The sequence below is a fragment of the Lutra lutra genome, chromosome 7 (genome assembly GCF_902655055.1).
Source record: "Lutra lutra chromosome 7, mLutLut1.2, whole genome shotgun sequence".
NCBI classification, from domain to species: domain Eukaryota; kingdom Metazoa; phylum Chordata; class Mammalia; order Carnivora; family Mustelidae; genus Lutra; species Lutra lutra.
In genome coordinates, this window is record NC_062284.1 from 126,414,133 (window position 1) to 126,437,093 (window position 22,961).

A 22,961-nucleotide genomic window follows, 5' to 3' on the forward strand; every position below is an offset into this window, starting at 1 on the left:
GTGTGAATAATATGTGAAGAGATCCTTTTCCTGACAGATTTGACAAACCACGCCTATAAGGTGTGCTTTCTGTAACAGCAGAATTCCTGCGGATTCTGCATACCTCCAGAGGTGGATGAGAAAGTTTGGAGCCATAACCTCTAGTCAGGAGACCTGAGGCCATCTCTGCTGTTCTGTTTCCCTCTCCAGGTAATTTTGGAAAGCCAGCTGTTTCACTTCCTCCTGTAGTCTTGGCCTTCCCTTGGTCAGCTCTACAATGAAACCCTGTAGCTCCCTCCATCTCAGGTCTCCAGGAAGCAAAGATCTGAAGGTCTGAAGTTGCAAAAGATTAGCAGACAAAACTCTAGGCCTGAGTAAGAGTCAGTGAGGGAAGGGACACTTAAACTAGCCAGGAGGGATCTAAAAATGCTGAACATGTTCATTAGAAAGTGATACTTTTCCCCACTGAATAGCATTTATCTGGCAATGTGGTATTTAAGAAAAATACACATTAAACACTACACAAATAGTATCCTCTCTATGTGTTTATGTTGAATAAATGTTAAAAGTGTCATATATATTTTTTAACATCTCTAGCAGTTTCAAGAGGTAGGTTTCTTGTGCTATAGCTGATTTTCTAAAATGCAATTAATGAGAAACAGTTGGCAAAAAATCCCCAGACCAAAAAAAAAAAAAAATCCACAGACAGATAATAGAAGGATAGGATTGAAAACCCAGTCCCTTGAATTTTTTGTTCATTGTGCACACCTCCACCATTCCAGCTGGCTTCAGACTAACCCTGACTTGTGCTCTGAGGTGGCTTCACTAACAGATAAGAGAAGGTTAATGTTCTTTGTGCAGTGTTTTCATAATGAGTGTGAAGCTACTTTGCAGATTGTTAATTGGCCAGTAAAATCTCTGAAAGGCGGCTTCGTGGGAATGGCACTGGGCATCTTCTGGGTACCAGGCTCTGGGGAAGATGTGAGGAATTCAGAGAAGTGTAATGCTTATTCTTTGACACAACCTCTAATCTCAGGGAGAAAGGGCATAATGTTCATACAGAATTAGTAGTAGTCAGATAACAGTGAGATCAATAGTATAATCAAAGGGGGCACCACATGCTGTGAATTCAGAGACAGGGAATCTTTCTGAGGTTATGCTGAGCTGGGAAGGCTCATGGAGGAGCAGCCATGCTGGCTGGAGATAGAAATAGGGTTTAGGTAGGCACAGTGGGTGTTAGGGAACGGGCTCCTGTGAACTGCGGCTCTGATGGTCTGCACAAGCTTGTTGAGGGCTGTGGCTAGACTTCTGTGTCTGGAGTGAAGGAGTCAAGCAGACCAATTCTTAGAGTCTTCCTTTCTTGACTGCCTTGTGATCGTCTAATTCTAATATTCTAATGGCTCGTATCACATCCTGAAAAATGAAGCCATTTGGTGATTTGTGAGCAGATGGGTAATCTGGACTCTACTTTGAGCTCTTAACATGTTTGTTTTATTAATAGGAGAGCACTATGGAGCTAAGGATGTCAACCCTCTTTATAAATAAAATCTAATCCTATCATAAACTCTGTCAGACTGGCAGGCGGTTGGTCTCTCACTCTGCTTGCAGAATGACCCGGGAAGGTCAAGTTGCTTGTTTCAAGTCACGCAGGAATCCCCTGGCACGACTGTGTGCGCTGGTCCCACCTCCCTGGACATTTGTTCGTGTCCCACTGAAGTTGCTTTACAGATATCCATAGGGCTGGGGTCACGAAGCACTCGGCGCTCTGTCCATCTAATTAGGACTTCCTCCATCTATTCTTATGTCCCGTGGAGGCTCTTGCGGCCGGAACCCCAAAGACCCTCGTTAATTTTAATTTGGGGGTGGGGTAATTACACCCTTCCCTTTCAGGCTGAATCCTGGCTCTCCCTGAAAGAGGCGCCGCTTTCGTGCTGTGGTCTGTGCACATTCACCATCTGAACGAACTGGCTTTCTCAGCACTTTCTCTGCCAAATGCCAGCCAGTGTAGTAGGACTATCAGCAGCTTTCAATCTGCCTGAACTTTGAAGTGAGACACCAGACCCTTGCCAGCTTGATAAAAATCACTCCATTGGTTGCCCTTTGAAGTGAGCTAATTGCTTAAAAAAAAAAAAAAAAAAAGTGAGATGCTTTAAATGAAAACAGATTTTATTCCTCTGTTTGTTTTAGAAACTGAATATATTTGTCTTTCTTGACTCGAGTTTTTAAAGGAGAAAGATTGTAATACCATAGCTAAGTGGATAAGGCTGGGGTGATCCGTAGCCGGTGAGCTTTTTCATTTGTCCGTTATTTAAATGTGTGAACCAGAGCTCTCAGAAATACAGTTTTATTTGTATATTTTCCTACCCCTGGCCACACATAAAGTATTAATTTTTTTCTACGTCCCTCCTTGTCCCTCCATTTCCCTTTACTTAAGACTCTAAACAGTTGAAGGGTATGAACAACTTTTATTAGTGAAATTATCAAGATCACCCTCAGTAGCCACCATTCATCAAGTTTTGCTGTGTTCTGCTAGCAAGTCTTCTGCTGGCATTTTACTCCACATTATCTCACTTAATTTCCACCTCCACTCTGTGAGGTCAGAAATTAGTACTGGGGGTTAAGTAACCTGTCCGAGGTTGTTATGAAGATAGGGCTTTGACCTTACCTCAGTCTCTTAGTTCTAGAAGCTGTGCCCTTTGTCATTGCTGTATCTGGAAACCAAAGGAAAAATGCTCTAAAGGGTTAACGGGGGCAGTCTGTGCACTCTGGGCACACCCACAGAGATCCTGCTAGAAGGAAAGCTGTCCTTGTTTGTGCTCTGTCAGTTCACATGGTCAGCAGGGCTGTTGAAGCACACTTGCTTCTCTTCTTCTACCTTTTTCTTTCTCCTTAACATTTTTGGTATTACAGTCACATCTAAAAGGGGTGTGTCTATGTGTTGTGAGGATCCATCTGAGTAAATTCAGCACATCCCAGCCACTCACCAGCAGCCTCATTGGCCCAGTATTCTCCACAGCAGCCCCCACCCCCAGCTGCGCCACCCATCACACTCAGGGGCCTGGGAGCCCTCGTGCTGTGCTGTTGGCCAGAGCCAACTGTGTTCAGTTCCGGATCCCTGAGCAGGCCTTGGGGAGGCGGTTCCAAGAGACAGAGTCATTTGCCGTCACATATTAGACTCCGCTGGATGACCTGGCTGGTCACAGCACAGTGGCCAGGGGACAAGGGGCTTTGGTCCCTTGTCATTTGGCTACCAGTTTCTAGTGAAGAGGACAGACAATGTGCAGTCCATCTTGGCCAGGAACTTGGCGGAGGTGGGCCCCAGCCCTAAGAAAGCAAAGTAAAAAACAAGTTCATTTCTGTACCTTCAGGGGGGAAAGTGTGTTTCATGCATGAAGCCTGATAGACTCTAGAGCCAGACTGTCCTGATTGGAGCTGTGTGATCTTGGGCAAGCTGTTGAACTTCCCTGTGTCTTAGTTTCCTTATCTGTGGAAAGGAGATAATGATGGTGCTCACTTCAGAGAGTTCTTTGGAGGGTTAGATGAACTTGTTAGCTGTAAGGCACTTTTGAACTCAATGTCTGGGTGATAGGAAGTGTTACTCAAGTGTTTTACAAGTAGTCCATCTAAAGTAGTAGGTGAACATCACTGTACATTGGTAGATGGTGCTGGGATGGCTGCAGCTCACCTAACGGCTGTTGGAGACATGCTCCCAGCAGGTCGTAGGCAAACAATATCTTATTACATGTATTAGTGGAGCTTGCTGTTTTAAAGAAGCATGGAGAAATCTGTTTCTACACAGTCTTTTTGTAAAATGAACATGAGAGAAATCATGTAGGAGGAGGGGGTGGTCCAGGATGACTTGATGTTTTTGTCCAGGGCCACGGCAAGATGGAGCCGCCATCATGCTGTATGGGAAGGCTTCTTGCAGAGCTGCTTTGGAGGGAAAGTAGCTGTTCTGTCATGGATACGTGACTTTCGAGAGGCCTATTAAACATGGAAGTGAAGGCCCTCCGTGGGCATGAGTGTCAGGGGAGAAGTCAGGGCTGGAGACATCTGTGTGGAGGTCCCTGACTGTACATGCAGCTAAAAGCCGACCTAAGAAGAGGTGGGACTATGCGGCTGAATCCGAGGACATTCCAGCTCCAGTGGAAAAGTCAAGCCAGCTCTCCTTTTCCAGATTGTTCTTTTCTTCCTTTTCTAGTGTGACATGAACTATGATGCTGGCCTTTTCCTTTGGAGAGTTTATCTCCCGAGCTCTGTCATGCTTGGACTTCGGAGTCAATACATGATGGTCAGATACAACTTGACCTCTTCCTCCCCTTGTGCCCTTGGGCAAGTGACTTATGGCCTGAATCTCAGTTTTGTATCTGGAGATGGGACTTGGTAGTAAAAATGCCCATCTCAGAGGTTTGAGGGCACAGTGGTGCAGCTGTATCAGAGTGATGAAGCTGTTCATTGCTTTATCACTGTAAAATTCTCACTGTTGGTGCCCACGTGTTGGAAGTGAGGAGTGGTGACAGCTCACATATTTTTAAAGCCCTTTGCATTTCCCCGGAACGGAAAACCACATTTCAATTTAATACATACTTCTTTTTTTTTGTTGTTCTTATTAAAAGTAAAAGAGGTCAAGAAGATACTGCCATAAATTCTGCACACACATGTCAGCTGTGTATGCTTTCTCTGTAATTAAAACACTGCACCCAGAAATCAAGTCTGGCCCATGGATGTGGTGGTTGGTATCTGACTCACAGCTACCCAAGCATTCAGAGACCCGAAAGCTGAAACACAGGAAAAAATGGATATCCTGGCAATGACCGTTTTTCAGGATTGTATACACTAATGTGTGTATGCTCATGTGTGCTCTTTGCCACTGCGAGCCACGTAAGAAGGCTCTTGCTTTTCTCTACCAAACTTACTGACCCTCCCTTACTGTTTTAAATTCCAGTTTTACACTTCGTTGGAAAATGCATGCAAGACCCTTGATTTCCCTCAGCAAATAATATGATTCTGGATGTGCTTTTTCAAAAGTCTCCCTCTCAGAGCTGAATAAGAACCCAGAGGCAGGGAGAATCAAATTTGAAGTCTTTCTCTGGATTCTTTAATTAGCATATCTGCTGTGTTTGCATTTATGGTTTACATGCTCTGAACTTGTGTGGCTTTTCTGTTTTGTAAGAGTTAGCGTCAGTGAAGAAATATAACTGTTAGTGGCGGCAGGACCAAATACACATAGCGGTGTGGTTGGTTTCTAAATCCCTGCTAGAATTTTTGAGAAAACTTCTCCAGATGGAGGTGGGTAGTGTGAGAACTGAAGCAGAAAAAATAATAGGAAAGAACTTCCAGTGATTAAATTTTTCTTTCTGGTCTTTCAGGTTGAGGAAGTAAAGAGAATGGGCATAAGCAGTGGGAAATTTCCATCAACTTGGAAAAAACAATAGAATAAATAATTCTTGGCCATGAGGTGAGAGCCCAGAGAGTCACAAGGTCAAAGGATCCTGTCCCATTTGTCTGTGGTGACAGCCCCCCCTCCGAAAAAGGAACGCCTCACCCTGAAACAATGAAGTGTCCCTGAAAAAGGTACACACAAAGGGAATTTTTATAAATCACATCATTTCAGAACTACAGCGCTGGTTATCCTTTTTAAAAAATATTTCCCAAGTTTTCTTTTAGTGAAAGTGTATTCCTTTTATAATAAAATATGTATGTTAGAAAAAGAGATGCAAAAAAGGGAAATTCACCAGGAGCGTGGAGGTGGGTGAGTTGTCACCATTGAAAGGTTTTGAGTTGGTTGCATTTTTATAATGAGGATTATTTTATCCTAGAAGTTGTAACACTTCCTAACTTATCTGCTCTCTAAATTTACAGACTTCAAAAAAGGGGTGTTGACAGTATCTGTCACCCATCAAAACCCAAGACCCTGCCCTAGGAAAGCAGAGCCAGCCCTCAGTCAACAGAGGGTTACTCGACTCTTGCTCTGTGCCAAGCCCACCCAGCGTGGCTGCATTCCTGGCCACTGTCCCCAGCAGTTGGAGACACCCTTATGCTCCTGCCTCCGTCAGCAGTCATGAACTAGGGATGTTTCTTGTTTGTAAGGGGCCCACTGCCTGAGGATAATGTCATAGTCAGCCTGGGGCCCTGGTGGAGCGGCTCCCAGAGAGGTCTGAGTTTTAGTGTTGGGCTGGGTTGTTTTGGTTTTGTTGGGAGAGCGGGAGGGGAGGGATTCGTAGAAAAGGGAAGGAGATATCCTCTGCATTACTGAAAACGGAAATAAGGAATTATCAGTTCAGGGTCAGTGGAAGCCACAATGCTTGGCTTCCTTCTGCTGTGCTCTTCTGGTATGATTTGGTTTTGTTTTGAACAGTTTGAGAGTGACACAAGCTAGATAAATTGTTCTATGGTGGAGCTTTCCACAGAGAGTCGAGGGAACCCTAGGGGATTCATGGAGGGAACTTTGGCTAAGATGTCTGTGAAGCACCTGAAATTGTAAATATGTTGGATGTGTGTGTATTTACTTGGAGAGGAGGGTCTCAGGCTTAAATGATATGTCAAACAGATCCAGAGATCCATACTTTTTTTTTTTTTTTTTTTAAATAAGAACCAGTTCTAGGGGGAGATGTTCAAGTTTGATTTGCACATCTTGGCCTTGACCCAAACTAGAGAACTGTTTCTAATGGATGACATGTGTATGTAGTGCAAGTATTGGTGTCAGTGTGAAAACATCTTAGGCACACCCAGAGAACCCCATGCTGCAGAAAGGTGAGGAAGGTTTCACTTCTTCAAGTGCTGAAGACCTGAAAGTTCAGAAATACACACTCCCTGCAGTTCTGTCTAATGCTTCCCCTTCTCCTTTTCCCAATGTCCTTGAGCTCATAGAGAGCTGCCCTAACTCTGTGTCACCTGAAGAGTTTGTTGAAGCGAGCACTAGTATCTCTTTTACATGGTCCTTCTCTGGGTTCTAAGCAAACCAGGTTGATTTTGCAATAGAAGATTGGATTGGTACAGACCTTCATGATGGAGACAAGAGCAGGCATGGACAGTGAACTCCTGCGTGGCGGTTTATCTGGTGCCCTCCACATGAATGTTGACCTTCCCACCTTTCTTGTTTTTCCTCCCATTGTGCATTCTCTCTAGGTGACCTACTCCAGACCCATGGCTACCAATGACCTTTCAATCCATGTTATTAATACTTATTTTTCTTCTTCTGAGTTCTGGATCTATTTAACAGGCCCTGAGACCTCAGTGTGGTTGTCCCACGGGCCTATCAAACTCATTGGGTTTAAAACTGAACTCATCTCCCTACCACCCCCTCAATCGTTCCTCCCCAAGAAGTCCTTCTGAAGGACAGTGAATGGCCAGAAATGTGTCCAGTTTTCTAATAATCTTTTTCATCCACCTACCACATCACTACTCCCTCAACATAAGTGAGCTCTATCTAGACTTTATTTCCATGTCTTGGTCTTTCGTTTTAAATGGCTCATAAAAAACATCTTCCTTTTTATCCCTCATCTTGCCATGCCTCATCACTGTGATTACAAGCTGGTCTTCCCACCCTCCAGTCTGTCTTCCTCATTGGTTCCAGAATGATCTTTCTAAAATATGATTGAATCATATCATTTCCTTGTTTAAAATTGTTTAATTGATCTCCGTGGCCCTTAGGTCAAAACCCGGTCTTCTTGGGATGGCCCACAAGGCCCTGTCTGACCTGATTTCCTCATCTTTCCAGCCTGTTGTCTTACTATTCTCCTGGCTCATTTCTTCAGTCAAATGGAGCTGCTTGCAGTTCAGAAAACACAACATGCTTCACTCATCTCCTAGACTTTGTATGAACATATCACATTTTATTATAGCTGTTTTAAGTGGGGGAACTTATTAAAAACTATTACACTACAAGTTTCTAAGTCATGTACAAAACACTCTAGCTCTGCATCACCCCCATCTTTGCCTCCTGCCCCATTGCTAACATTACCCCTGAATCTTGGGCCGTCCCTGAACTTAAAACTCATTTCCTAGCCTCATCTTTTCCTCACTTAACTCCAGATCCTCCCCCATTTCTGATACATACATACTCCAGGGGTTGGGGGTCAGTGATGAGTCATGTTCAAGAATGGGGCTAGCAGGGAGGTCTGGGGATGAAGGTAAGAGAGACAAGGATGTCTCTTGCACATACTTTTTGGTACCAGACTGCTTTTGCTTAGTAATGTAGCTGTTTAAACATGGCTAAGTAAAATGGCACCCTCTAATTAACCACATTGCGTTGTCCTCTTTTGTTGTTACAGAGGCCATACTGCCAGCTTGGAATCTCCTTTTTCTTTGCCCCCAACTAATTTCTGTTCATCTTTCAAGCTCCTGCCCAGGTATCACCTTCCCTAAGTTTTCACTGACCCCAAGACTGGGGGAGGTGCCATTCCTCTATGTGTTCATGGCCCTGTTGGGTTCTCCTGGGGTACCCTGACTACACTGTATTGTGATTATCTGTTTATTTGCCTGTCTCCCTCTCCAAGGCAAGGTCTAAATCTTAGTCCTCTATCTCTAGAATTTCACTAGAACATGCCTAACAATAGGAGATGCTGCAGAAATCTTATTGAATGAATGAAGAATGTATGAATGGGTGATGTCCTGTGGCAGCCAGAATTCTAAGAACCTGCAGAAACTCAATGAGCACAAATAACTCACATTCCAAGAAGATTTATTAGATCATCTCTTCCATTTTCTGTCTATGTGGGATTGCATACCAGTACTGGTTCCTAGGGAGGTTTAACCTTCCTCTGTTGGCTAACTCTTAGGCACCACCTGAAATGCTCTTAGCCCCACTTGCCTCTGGGTTTTCTTGGTGACCAGCTCTGGTGGACTATACCATTCTACTGTCCAAAGCCACACGGGGCTTACTCCCACCACTTTTGGACTCAGATGAGGTATCACTCTGTAGGGTATGGGATCTGGGTTTCCCATCTGCTGCTGAAGGAGCTAGACAGTACACTCTGAAAGTATGGGGGAAGTTGGGTCACCATGGAATGAACTTTGGCCCAGTGGGGAACAAGAAACAGGCAGGAGCTGGCAGATAGTTTCCCTGTCAGAGCACTGCACCCTTTGATGGAAACTTTTGGGAGGCCGAAGTCTCTACTAGCCTCTCTGGGGATGTCCAGTATGACCAAATGAGAAGATTCGTGTGACTGGTCTTGCTCCATTTTATATTTGATTTCATTGTCTCATTTCTTTTTCTGACTCTGGCTTCCCTGGGATTGCCATAAAGTGTTGGCCTAGAAGCTTGGTCTCAGGCTCTGATGTCTAAGGAACCCAGCCCAAGACACATTCAAACCCACCATTATTTCCCTAGAGAAATAGGGGCCAGTGATGGGAGAAGAAGAGGGAGGAGCACTGTAGGTGAGGCAGTCTCTAGTATATGATCTGACAGGGCTTAGCTGGGAGTCTGGGCCTTCAGCCATGCATGCCTGCCCTCTCTTCCCATGCAGCTTTGGCTAAACTTCTTCAGGGGAACTGGGCAGATGGGTCCATCAGTAGTAAAAGATCCATAATTTGGAACCTATGGATCTGGTCCCTGTGTAGGCTGGCCATCTGTTTCATGATTTCCTATTTTTAAAAATCTTTCTAATAAAAAAAAAATCAAACACATATCTTTGGATGTTAGTGATGCAGCAGAACATTATACAGCTGAGAAAACTAATCCTGTGAGGATTCTGGGTTTAAAGCTGAGCTTCACCACTTACCGCTTGTGTAGCTTTGAGAACGTTAGCAGATCCAAGCTTCAGTTTCCTCGTCTGGAAGTAGGCATTCACAATAGCACTCTCATGGAGCACTTGCAAAGATCATGAGAAAATGCACATAAGGTGCTCAGCACAGTGCCACACAGAGCAAGCTGGCAGAAGCTATTTGCTGGGGTTATTATTCTCCCTTTAAGTTACAACTTGAGAGTGAGACAGAGTTGATCTTGGTATAGGAAACAAATATAATGTGACATTTTTTAGCCCTTAAAGGTTTTATTGGGTTCCTAAGAGGTGCTCTTTTGGTAAATGTCAGGCCAGCTTTAATCTTGCTAAACCAGGCGGGCAGGCACGCTAAATCCTTCCATGGAGGCCATGTTTACCTGCTATGTATTTAATTTTGTTGGAAGAGTGAGAGTCACGTACGGTTTGAGACTAGTTAAATATAATTCCCACCTTTCAAGTACTTTTGAGGTTGCAAATCAATTCATATGAATGCCAACTTAATAAATTTGTGGAAACAAGAGCAGAAAGGCTTTACAACTTTGCTGTGGTCATTCGGAGAATTTGGGGGCAGGGAAGATCCCAGGAAATAACCTCTTGTTCCTTCTCTGAGGTGGGTTTCAGTTCATGCCAGAAAAGTGCTTCCTCCATGGAAGCTTGTAATGGGGATTAACAATGTGTGCACTGGTGATTTTTTTTGCCTTCCTGTACCAAGTTATATTAAGAGTCATTAAACTTTAAACTGTAATCACAGTATATTATTAACTCTTTACAATGGGGCTATGAGTCTAGCTGCTTTACTCTGTTCCACAAATGCTTGTTGCTTTTCTTCTGTGAGGTCAGTCCTGAGCTTTGGGAATATGGTGGCAAAGGGCATAGACACTCCAGTTACCGTTCTTAAGGGTCAGCAGTAACCCTGCAAGCCCCTGTAATGTCTGTCCACAACACTGGACACCTGAGAAACCTACCTTCTTGGGAAGTCTCTTGCTTTCATGATCCCAGAGGCCTCTGGTTTTCCTCTCAATTCTCTCACCATCTGGCTCTGTCACTTGGGGTGTCCCCATTTTTCCTTCTTGCTTCCCTGTTTGCCATAGGTAGGCATGCTGTGGGACTCCGCCATCTTCTTTTGTCTGTCTTTTTCTTCCTCTGTTGATAACCCGTCCCTTCCCTTGGCTTCATATATCATCGTGTGTGTGTGTGTGTGTGTGTGTGTGTGTGTGTGTGTGTGTGAAATCTAACTTTCTACCCCTAATTTTTCTCTAGGCCCAAGATCTCCACTTTCTATATCTCCCCTTTTGTTTCACAGTCCTTGAATGTCGGCATACCCCCAATTAAAACTCACTGCCCACCTCCACTCTCAATTAACTCCACGTTCCTCCTTTGCTTAGGATATTTTTTGGGTCCGTCTCTGCCCTCTGTTGGGCTGCCATCCTCCTGCTCACCCAGGCGTCATTGTATTTCCTTTCACTGTGGTTTCTTTTGTTCTGTTGAATGAAGAATAAGCTCAAGGATTCCTACGGCTGTAGGCATGTACTTCCACCTTCTTTCCCAGTCAAGGTTTTCTCCTGCTTTTTCTGAAGTGTGGGTGAGTGGTAGAAAGACATGTGTGGGGCTGCTGGACGGGCACAGCTCCAGGGGCAGCATTCCCATAAAGAGGCACTGTTCCCTTTGCCTTGTGTGTACGTGAATGGTGCCTCCCACGGTTGTGCAGTGCAGTGCTGTGGGGGTGTCAGAGTGCCAGAGGATGGCATGCTGGTGAGGACTTCTGGGGAGGGGTGGATGCTGAAAAGTGGAGTGGCTGGGAAAGAGTTAAGGGGAGTTGGCAGTGCAGCTCGGGAGGAAAGTTCTGTTTCTATGAAAGAGGGAAATACGGGGAAATTATTTTTCTCTCTGTCCTCTACCTGAGAGAATAAAGCTGTATGTTTTTCTTGGCAAATCTGCACTGAGCTGACTTCATTTAGAGCCACCCACCAAGCTTGAGATCGGTGGCCTAGACCTGGATTGTCCTCTAATTCTTGTTATTGTTGATATTGGGAGCATTGGCAGGAATTTCTAAAATGAGGGTTGCATGTTGCTGCCACTGTACCAATACATTGGGATAATCCCAGATTCTCCAGTAACAACTGGACTCTTAGATCTGGTTTCCATACGGTCCAAAGGGATTGGTAACAGTGCTGGTCCCACGGCTGCCTCCTCTTTGCTGAAACAGCCCACATGATTGGGCCACACCAGCAGTGGGAGAACTGTGGAGCCGTGGTGGCCACTGTTCGGGGACCCTTGGTGCACCTGTTCAGGCAAGTTGCAGTCTTTAGCTGCATTGGTTGTGCCACGCACCCTCCACGGATGCTACTTACGTAGATGGTCACGCACATGGAGTCCCAGAGCTGTCTGGTGTGACGTCCCTGCCTCCTGCACATTCTCTCGTTAGGCATTTCCAGGCCAACTTATGCCTTGTGTCCAGCTGGCCAGGCCATTTCCTGTGTCAGACTGAAGCTCACACCACTACTTCCTTTTTTCCCCAAATTTCTAAGGTCTCCCCCTTCCTTCCACTTTCACTTCCTGAATGCCATGACCACAGGAATGAAATCAGCAAGTCCTTGCCTTGCCTCTGTGCCAGGCTAACTCCTGTTCAACTTTAATAGACATAATAATGGTAATAGATAACATTAATGGGATGCTTATATTTTTAAAGATTTATTTATTTATTTCAGAGAGCGTGCATGCACTTGTGTGAGCTAAGGTTAGGCGCAAAGGGAGAGGGAAAGAGAGAATCTTCAGCAGACTCCCTGCTGAGCATAGAGCCCTACTTGAGGCTCGATCTCATGACCCCAAGATCATGACCCAAGCTGAAATAGTTGGATTCCCAATCAACTGGGCCACCCAGGCACCCCATTGGGATGCTTATTATTCATATACTAGAAGTCTCACGTCCTTCATCTTCATAGGACTCTCTGAAACTATTAGGTAAAATTCAGGTTTAGAGAGTTTGAAACATACTCATGATTATAATTAACAATGAGGGACTTGGCCTGCCTGACTGCAGACAGAGCTTGTGTTCTGAATCAGTGTGCAATTCGTCTTTCTAAGACCTACCTTGGATGTAGCCTCTTCTAGGAAGTCCCTAGGCTCTTCCACACCTGTGACCTTTGGTCATCCTCCATAGTAACCCATGCTGTCATTCAAGTTCAGGGCCTTTTAGGGGTGGTGGAGAGAGACCTATGTTCCTTCCTTTTTCTGTCCTTCCCAATAATTTAAAGACTGAGGAAGTTCCAAGACAGGGTCAGAAAATATTATGACTCTACTTGCATATTTGCCTTTAGCTAAGTTAAAGCTTTTAATGCATAGTCATACAGAGAAACCCACAATGAAATATAATTTTGCTATACACAGGATAACTATAGGCAGGATAACATCATAAATGATGTTCATTGAACTCTCTAGACAAAGTGGTTGGTAATGGGACAAGAATTGAAGGTTATAGGAGGTACCTCTTCAACTCATTTCAGTATATTCCTGTGACTAAATATGTACTTCCATTGTTAAAAATATTAGAATCCTTGGGGCCCCTGGGTGGCTCAGTTAAGCATCCAACCCTTGATTTCAGTTCAGGTCTTGATCTCAGGGTTGTGAGTTCAAGCCCTGTATTGGGCTCCAGTTAAAATAATAATAATATTAAAGACCTTCATGGGTCTGAGTTGGCTGATTGGCCTCTCTGGCTTCTGTAATGTCTATTTCTCTCTCTCTAAAACTAGCACAGGGTCAGGGGCTGATACATTGTAGGCTCTCAGTTGTTGCTGGTCGACTGAGTGAATGAGCCAATGATTGTTAGAGAACAGTCTGAGAATTTAGAATGATTTGGGTTGGAATCCCAGGACTACAATTTACAAGTGCTGTGACCTTGAGCAAGTTACTTAATCTCTTTGTACTTAACTTTTGTCCTTTTTAAAGTGTTTCTATTACTAATAGCACTTACTTCAGAAGGTCAGTAGGAGGAACAAAGGAGATGATGTACCACATCTGTGGGATGACAAAAGTGAGCTTGCACATGAAGAGTGCTTGGGGACAGGGTGGGAGAGGTAGGAGCAAGGTCTGTGGGCATCGTTGTTAAGAAAGGGAGAGCCAGGGGCGCCTGGGTGACTCAGTGGGTTAAAGCCTCTGCCTTAGGCTCAGGTCATGATACCGGGGTCCTGGGATCGAGCCCTGCATCAGGCTCTCTGCTCAATGGGGAGCCTGCTCCCCCCCCCCCCGCCTCTCTGCCTGCTTGTGATCTCTGTCTGTCAAATAAATAAATAAAATCTTTAAAAAAAAAAAAAAGGAAAGAGAAGTCAAGGATGACTCCGTGTATTAAAAAAAGAAAAAGAAAAGAAACGGAGAGCCACTCCAGCTGCTGCTCTCTGCTGTGTCTAATCCTCCCTGACCTCCTGGCTCTGCAGAAGAATGATTGGTGGCCCCAGGGCAGTTGCCAAAGCACCTGACTTTGTTTTTGAGGCCCTTACCCTTTCCCCATTTTGCTGCTTGATTGATAACAATGTGCAGACCATACTTTAGGAAAAGTGCTGCAGTCTCTTGACTACTCTCACCCACATTGTCTCACTTAATAATTATTCAGAATTGTAAAATTGCCTGTGGTTTCGGGAAATTCCTGCCTTTGTTATAACATGCTTGGTACCTGCCCCTCTCTTGCCGACAGAGTTAGCACAGAGGATGTTTGCTCCTGGACTTACTGAGTGCTTTAGCAGCATTTTTTTTTTTCTTTTTTCTTCTTCAAGTCTGAGGTCCAAACCATCTCTCATGGAGAATGTTCCATTCCAAACTCTTTTTCTGTTTCCACGAGGCCAGGTATAGAATGGCCTGGTTGGACCAAGACCTCTGTCTCCCACATGTCTGTGTTTTGAAGAGCAGAGCTTGGCAACACTCCCTAACGTGGGCTCCCTTCTCTTTTCTGTCCAGTTGGAGTCACAGGGTCCTGGGCTCTGCGTGGAGCTTCATGGTGTGTCTCCACACTGCCCGTGCATAAGACAACATCAACCACCCTCCTCTTTGGCTACAGTTTCTCCTTAGATGACCTGATCAATTCTGTGTAATGATAACTTTCCAGTTTCTGTCTCTAGCCCTGAGCTCCAGATTTGCATGTTCAAGTACACAGTTGAGCTTTCTTTTAGATGTCTAATAAGCATCCCAAATGTATCTTATTTAAAAAGAAAGATTTATTTTACCCCTAGATTCTGACTCCTTCCCTCAACCCAGTCAGTGGCAGTAGCGGCCAACCCAGTCCTCAGCCAGAATCTAGGAGGTCCACCTTTGTTCTCCCTACATATGGCATCCATCAGAAACTTGGAGACCCTGCCTTCAACGTCTATCTCTGATATGGTTTATTCTCTCCATCTCAATGCCCCCATCCTGATTCTGGCCACTATAATTTTTTTTTAAAATAAATGAAACTACTTTTGTTTTCAATTATAGTGTACTAAGTCACATTAGTTTTATATCTTTATTACCCTGTACATTTATAATCAGTAATAAGAGAGTTCTTAATGCTCTGACAAAAAGTGTTAAAGATCACAAAACAATCTGAAAATTGCTTTGCATAGTTTCAACTTACGTGGTCTTTTTTAAAGAAAGAATTTTTAAAAACTGTGTTCCAATAAATATAAAATTTACCATCTTCACCATTTTTAAGTGTTTCTTACGTTCCGTGGCCTTACGTGCATTCATGTTGTTGGGCAACCTTCCCTACCATCTATTTCCATGACTCTTGTCATCTTTCAGAACTGAAATTCTTTACCCATGAGACACTACCTCCCCACTGTCCCCACCCCCACCCACTTCAGCCCCCAGCAGCCACCATTCTACTCTGTTTCTGTGAATGTGACTACTCTAGTGTCCTCGTGTACGTGGAATCATGTGGTATTTGTCCTTTTGTGACAGGCTTATTTCACTTGCATATGTCCTTAAGTTTATCCATGTTGTAGGAGAATTTCCTTCCTTTCGGAGGTTGAATGATATTCCGTTGTATGTAGATAGCACGTTTTGTTAGTCCATAACCCCAGGGATAGGCCCTGAATTGTTTCAAGCTGCCACCCTTCCTTTTTTCTTTTCTTTTTTAAGATTTATTTTGAGAGGGAGTGTGTGAGTGGGGGAGGGGCAGAGGGAGAAAGAGAGTCTCAAGCAGATTCCCCACTGCGTGTGGAGCCTGATGATGTGGGGCTCGATCTTATGACCCTGAGATCGTGACCTAAGCCGAAACTGAGAGTTGGACGCTCAGCCGACTGTACCACCGTGGTGCCCCTTCAGGCTGCCGTCATCTTTTTTTTTTTTTTTAATATTTTATTTATTTATTTATTTGAAAGAGAGAGAGAGCATGAGCGAGGAGAAGGTCAGAGGGAGAAGCAGACTCCCCGTGGAGCCGGGAGCCCGATGCGGGACTCGATCCCGGGACTCCAGGATCATGACCTGAGCTGAAGGCAGTCGCCCAACCAACTGAGCCCCCCAGGCGCCCTGCCGTCATCTTTCATCTCACCTGTATGACAGCTTCCTAATTGTTCTCTCTACTTCCTCTCTTTCCTCTTCCCATTTGCTCTCCACTCCGCTTCTGAAAAGTTGAAATAAGTTTTGTTCTTTGAATCCTTCATTGACTTCTCATTGTGATTAGCATAAAATCTGAACATCTCAGCTTGCTTGCAAGATCCTATATTCCTAAAAACGAATTGCCTTTACCACGTTGTCTTAGGCTTCTTGCTCGCTCTACTCCCAGTCAAGGTTTTTCTTGTTTGTTTGTTTCTGTCGCAGACTCTTTGTTCCCTCTACCTTGAATACTTCTACTTCTTGTCCAGTCACAGTTGGCTTCTTCTCATCCTTGAAGTAGTAATTACATGTCACCTCTTCAGAGAGATCTTCTCTTAACACCCTAATAACTAAGATTCCTTTTTACTCCTCATCTTAACCCTGTATTGATTGGTAGGTAGTTTACTTATTTATAGCTAACTTGTTTTCTCCTCTTAGATATAAGGCCCTTGAAAACTTATCTATTTCATATTTGTCTCATTTACTTTTTGTATCCTGAACATCTAGCCAGTGTTTGCTAATGATTTGGTAGATGAATTAATAAATACTCTATTTAAAATAAGTTTGAGAGGAGATTCCACAATCTGTTCCACTTCTGTTTGCCTTCCCTTTTGCTCACTCTCCCCTCACCTAGCCTTTAGTACATTCCAAAATGTTAACATCCCTTGGTGTTAGGAAGAGTCATTGGTATCATATCATCACTACTGTACCAGGAAACTGGTTGAATATTCATTAGCCTCCTGATGTTCAAAGGAAAGGTACCCAAAATTATTCTTTAATTTTTTTGTATTAAAAATGATCACCCTTTCAGCCTTGCCCCATGACTCTGGAAAGGCAAGCTAATTTTGCAGTGGTCTAAGTAACCAAGGAAGAAAAAGACATTGAACTTTTTTTTTTTTCTTTTTGACAGAGATCACAAATAGGCAAAGAGGCAGGCAGAGAGGGAGGAGGAAGCTGGCTCCCTGCTGAGCAGAGAGGCTGCTATGGCTTGATCCCAGGACCCTGGGATCATGACCTGAGCCGAAGGAAGAGGCTTTAACCCCTGAGCCACCCAGGCGCCCCTGACATTGAACTTTTTGGAGAGGGAAATCCTATGTAGTATGTTCCAAAATGCTGCATGTATAATTTTGTGTTCTTTTGCTATTTTGTATTTTTTTGATTTATCCCCTACCAGGGGTAATAGCTGATGTCAATCGAGTTCAGTCCCTTATCCATACCGGGAAGTTACTTTTAAAAGGCTTGTCCCTCAGCATTTTTAGCTTTAGAATAAATTCTCCCATTTTTAAACTATGAATCTGGTGTGGGATGGGTGGGTTCTTTATCCATAGTATCACAAAGTTGAAATTAAGGGTTGGCCCACTGCGTGCTCACTTGGAACTGTCTTCTCCAAGCCTTTGCCTGTTGTTGGCAGGATTGAATTCCTTGTAGTTTTAGGGTTGTAGTCGCCCTGTAGTCATCTCTGTCTCAGCCATGGAGAACCTTCTTCTCACACTTCAAATTTCTCTGACTGCTTCTGTTGCTACCAGTGAGAGAAAACACTCTGCTTTTAGGCACCCCATCTTAAGGTCAACTGTTTAGCAACCTTAATTGCATCTGCAAAATCCCTTTTAAATATGACATAATCTTGGGGATTGCACCAGGATGCGGAGATCATGGGGGTCCTCTTAAAATTCTCCACAGTTAATCTAGAATGGCACCCATCTGCTTATCAGAAAACCTGATTACAGTAGTTTAAACAAAAACACTTTTTTCACACAATAAACATAGAGTTGAATGATTATTGATACTGGCTCCGTGGCTCAGTGACTGTGATTCTCTTGTCCTTGCATTTATGGTTGCAGGGTGATTATCATAGCTCCAGCCATCACAACCATATTCAAGATAGGGAAAAAGGGAAAGGGAGAAGGATTGAGGATGCATGCGCATTCTCCATCCACTTCATGGAGACGTGCAATACAAAGCAAGACAACACAAAGACAAAAAACATCTCCGAACTTTAGTTCTCATTTTTCCTCCATCTATGTCTCATTGACCAGAACTTGGTCGGGTGGTTATCCTTGGTGCCAGGGAGGTGGGAAAGCAGGAATAGAAATGTTCTCTGATTGGCTTAACCAGTCATGACCCATCCCCTGGTACTGGATGAGGAGAAGGAAGAGGTGTTGGAAACCCAGCTAACATATCTGTTCCACATCTTTTCTGAAAGGCAGAATATGGCATAGTGGAAAGAGTACATAAGTTAACATCAGGAGACTTGTGATCCTGTCCCAACTCTGTCAGTTTTCACTGTGTGACCTTAGGTTAGTTCAGCAACTTCCCTGAGTCAGTTCATGTATCTGTCAAATGAGAGAAATAGTTGTTTTACTTACCTCAGTGTTGTTGTAAGAATGAATTGACATAATCCATGAAGTTCTTTGCATCCTGGAAATATATACTAATCATAATTTTTGGTATTTGGTATAAAACTAAGAGTATTTCTTTGACTTCAAGAAATGTATGTGTATGTGTGTATATAGACATACCAATAAATATACATATTTTAAAATATTTTATAATCTCTAAAATGAGATGTATTTTACAATCGATGGCATTTTAGTTTCAATGAAATATAATATTTTGTTTAGCTTCTTGGAAAGTCTTATGGTTATGTCTAGAAGATATGGCCACCATTGGGACCCGCAAGATTCTTAGAGACTCCTAGGCAACCGAGAGTCTTATGATGGAATATCTAAAGCGATAGACTTATGGCTCTAAAATACAGATGGAAAGAAATTGTCCACACCAACTCCTTATTTTCACACAGGCAAAATACTAGTATTCCTGTTCCAAATATGAAACTAAAGTAAGTGGAGTTTACCAAGATGGAGTAAGCCAGGACCTCCCTAGAGTTTGAGGTATAAGAAAGTCTTCTGCAAACCTTAAAGGGTGACCTTCTGCCAGGATTATTCATTACATTCTGAATGTAACACACTGTTCAGGCACCTGGGAACGTCCTTCAGGGTCACTGCCTCAGGAATGCAGTAAAGATCAGATACAGCCTATTTTCTAGGCCAAATGCAACTGAGATCCTTGATTCCGAATGTGGAGCCACAGAGTTCTTTAATAAGGCAGCTATCAGGATTGTTTATTTTGAAGAAAAATCAATTAATAAAATGTTTGTAATTATTACTTTGAGATATATATAAATATGCATGCCCGTAAATATAGATGTATTTATATGTGTTTGTATTTGGACATGTATGTATGTGTATATACACACAAATGACGTGACTTTAGAGGGGACAAAAACAGACATCTAGTGATGGGGAATTATGGTGTATGTGATTGAAAGAGAGATAGTGGGGAGTTAGTTCAGAGAGAATCGTGGATATATACTGATGTTGGTTGAAATAAATATATTCCTTTTGGAGTTCTTCTGTACGGTTGACTTGGGCCTGGAGTGTTCATTTTAACCAATTTCTAGTGGAAGAGGAGTGGTCAGTCTTTTTTGTTTGTTTGTTTATTTTAAAGAATAATATATTTAAATGAAAGAAAAAATGGTGAAAAGATAGTAGGAACATACAACCAAAGCCACTTACCTTTTCCTTTTGAGAACATCAAAGCACATGTTAATTAAAGTGTGTGTGTGTTGGGGCGCCTGGGTGGCTCAGTGGGTTAAAGCCTCTGCCTTCAGCTCAGATCATGATCCCAGGGTCCTGGGATTGAGCCCAGCATCGGGCTCTCTGCTCAGCAGGGAGCCTGCTTCCTCTTCTCTCTCTGCCTGCTTCTCTGCCTACTTGTGATCTCTCTGTCAAATAAATAAATAAAATCTTAAAAAAAAAAAAAAAGTGTGTGTGTTCTCCAGTGTTCAGATTCTGTTAAAATGAACCTGTTGTCTCCTACAGTAAAAGACTTTAGAAGAGTGCTCGCTTCGGCAGCACATATACTAAAAGACTTTAGAAGAAGGAAAAGAAGCAGTGTTCCAGGTCCTGAATCTGATCTGGGTCTTGGTCACAGGGCAATTATGCCTTCAGGGCTTCTGTTTATTCTGAGAAATTATGAAACAAGTGGCATGGTTACTTTAACTTCATGATTAAATCTTTGTAATTTTTCTAGCCCAGTCTGACAGAGGTCTCAGAGTACAAAACCATGTTTGATATTATTTTGATTCAAACATTGCAAATTCTGAGTGCATAGTGTAGATGTTCAGGAAGTTGGTTGAATGTCTTGCTTTAGAAGAAAGCTTTTCAGAAATATGTTTGATCTATGCAGTCTTAGTTTTTCATTCTTACTTTCTTCCCAGTTTTCTTTTTGACCTTGAGATGTTTGTCTTTGATCAGAAAAAGTCTGAGGCCTTACTTTAGGGTTTGGTATTGGCACTAGGATCTAGTTTGAGATGTTTCTGCATAAACCCCAAACAGATGGCTGGATAGTGTTTGCCAGTAGCCTCAAAACCCAACAAGTAGATGCAGACATGTCCAAAGAAACTGTCTAGTTGAATACATATGGCAAAGAGATATAAGAGGGAACTGGCTAAATTCTCAGATTTAAATAATCTTTAGGGTTCACTAACCAAACAAGAATTATGTTACAGTATTATAAAACATAGCTAACCTACCAAAACAAAACATTTTCTCAGCTCTGAAGGGATGGAATTAATCCATATAATTTTATGAAACCCTCCTTTCCTTTTCATACGATTTATTGAAGTTTTCTAAAACTTCTAATTAAGATTTCTAGGATGTCACTATAAAATAACCCTATTTTAGATGATCTGAACTGGACTCTTTTTTTCTTTTTAAAAATGATTACAAGTCGCAAGGAAATGTTTTGGGGAGGACTTCCAATTCTGGCTATAACTAATAACAAACTAGTCCTTGTGCAGTGTACAACCATGAAACTACTGGACAAAATGTATGAGGCAAGTGTTTTCAGGTACTGGTCAACAGAAATCACAGTATTTCAATCCAGAGAGAAGGAAAGCTCGTGAGGTGAGCCTGATGATTACCTTGGCTCCCTTCCAGGGGAGAGTTTCCTGATGCAGCATCATATGCTGGAGTCTACACTGAGCACAGCAGTCCTGCTGAGCTAAGCAAATGGAGATCAGAGTCTGGGGCAGTTGAAGCAGCTGGAATCTGCTGGACAGGACATTAGAGAAGAGAGAGTAGCATGGGGGATGGGGAAGCAGAAGTGTGTCTGGGTATACCCGGGGAATCCTTGGCCTGGCTAGAGTGCAAATGTATGGACTGAAACCATATGAGATTTACCAAAAGTGGTGGCTCCAAGGTTGAGAGTGGGACAGAAATACTAGAGGTTAAACCGTGTTGGGAGATACTGGCAGTCCAGCCCAGCCACATCGGAAAGACTTCCCTTAACACATTATTAACATTCTAACCATCCAGAAAAGACACAGAAAGTCTGCGTCTTAGGGGAAAGGAACATGCTTTCAAGCAGGGTTGGTAAAATTCTTTTATAGAGTCAGATGGAAATTATTTTAGGTCCTGTGAACTATACAGCATCTGTTATAACTACTCAAATTTGCTATTGTAGAGCCAGAGCAGCCATAGACAATGTGTAAATGAATGCACATGGTTTTGTCTCAGTATGACTTTATTTACAAAAAAGGCAGAGGGCCAGCTTTGGGTCATGGCTGTAGCTTGCCAGATGCTACTCTAGAATAAGACCTACTCTGAACCTACCCTAACAAAGCCTAGAACTAAGTGCTGCTGAAATCTGCCATGGAGATTGAGTTGGGAAGTTGAGTTCTGCAGTTGTTAGAGATGCTTAGGAGACATCTTTGGCTTTTCTCAAATCCACCCAACAAAGTGGAAGACTATACAAGATGAATGTGAGCAAGCATTTTGACTTCTGGCAAAAATCAGCTCTGTAGAGGAAGGTCAAATCCAGAATGTTTTCAGTGTATCATCAACAATTAGTAGGTATGCAAAGAAATGGGGAAATACTAATTTTAATATTAAAATAGTAAAAAAAAAGTCAATAGAAATGAATCCCCAGTTGGTCCAGATATTGGATATGGCAGACAAAACCTGTAAAGCAGCTGTTGTAAATATGTTCAAAGAACTAAAGGAAGACATTATCTTAGTGAGTAAACATATAGGGTATCACAGGCAAGAAATAGAAACTATAAAAGAATCTAATGAAAATTTTAGAATAGAGAAGTTGAATAACTGAGATGAAAAGTTCATAGAATGAACTTAACAGGAAATAAAGATAATAGAAGAGTCAAGGAACTTGAAGACAGATCATTAGGGGAGGAGAGAAAGCCAACTCTTCATCAGAAACCATAGATTCCAAAAGACAAAATAGTGAAGGAAAAGAAAAGTCAACCTCAAATTCTATGTCTCCTGAAAAATACCCTTCAAAAACAAAGGTGAAATAAAGAATGGATTATTTTAGAGCCAGGCTGTTCAATAGAAATAGAGTACAAACCACATAATGTATTATTTTAAGTTTTCTAGTTACCCCATTTAAAAAATGTTAAAAGAAACAGGTGAAGTTAATTTTAATCAAACCCAGTGCAGAGTGCTCAGTACACTGAGCACTGGTCCCTGACTTTGCCCAAGACTTTTCCTGGTCTCTGGCTTTGCCCAAGACACTGAGGCTGTTGTGGCGGATAGCTTCCATCTCCAAACTCGTCAGTGCAGTCTGAGGAACGTTAATCTCCCATAGACACATTTCTTTAGTCACTCTCCACTCTTAAAC

At 42.8% G+C, this 22,961-nt stretch overlaps 1 protein-coding gene across 9 annotated transcripts in view; it reads left to right on the plus strand.

Moving 5' to 3' along the window:
• STON2 (stonin 2) overlaps positions 1–22,961 on the plus strand; it is a 155,882-nt gene that overhangs the window by 4,417 nt on the left and 128,504 nt on the right. For 2 of the 9 annotated variants that reach the window (XM_047738598.1, XM_047738602.1), the window contains one exon: positions 1,870–2,026. The exons of 5 other annotated variants lie outside the window; for them this stretch is intronic. The gene's annotated coding sequence lies outside the window, so the exon portion shown is untranslated. Of the gene's footprint in view, positions 1–168; positions 190–1,869; positions 2,027–2,063; positions 2,085–22,961 lie in introns of those variants that run through there. 2 more of the 9 variants (XM_047738601.1, XM_047738600.1) reach the window with 2 other exon arrangements.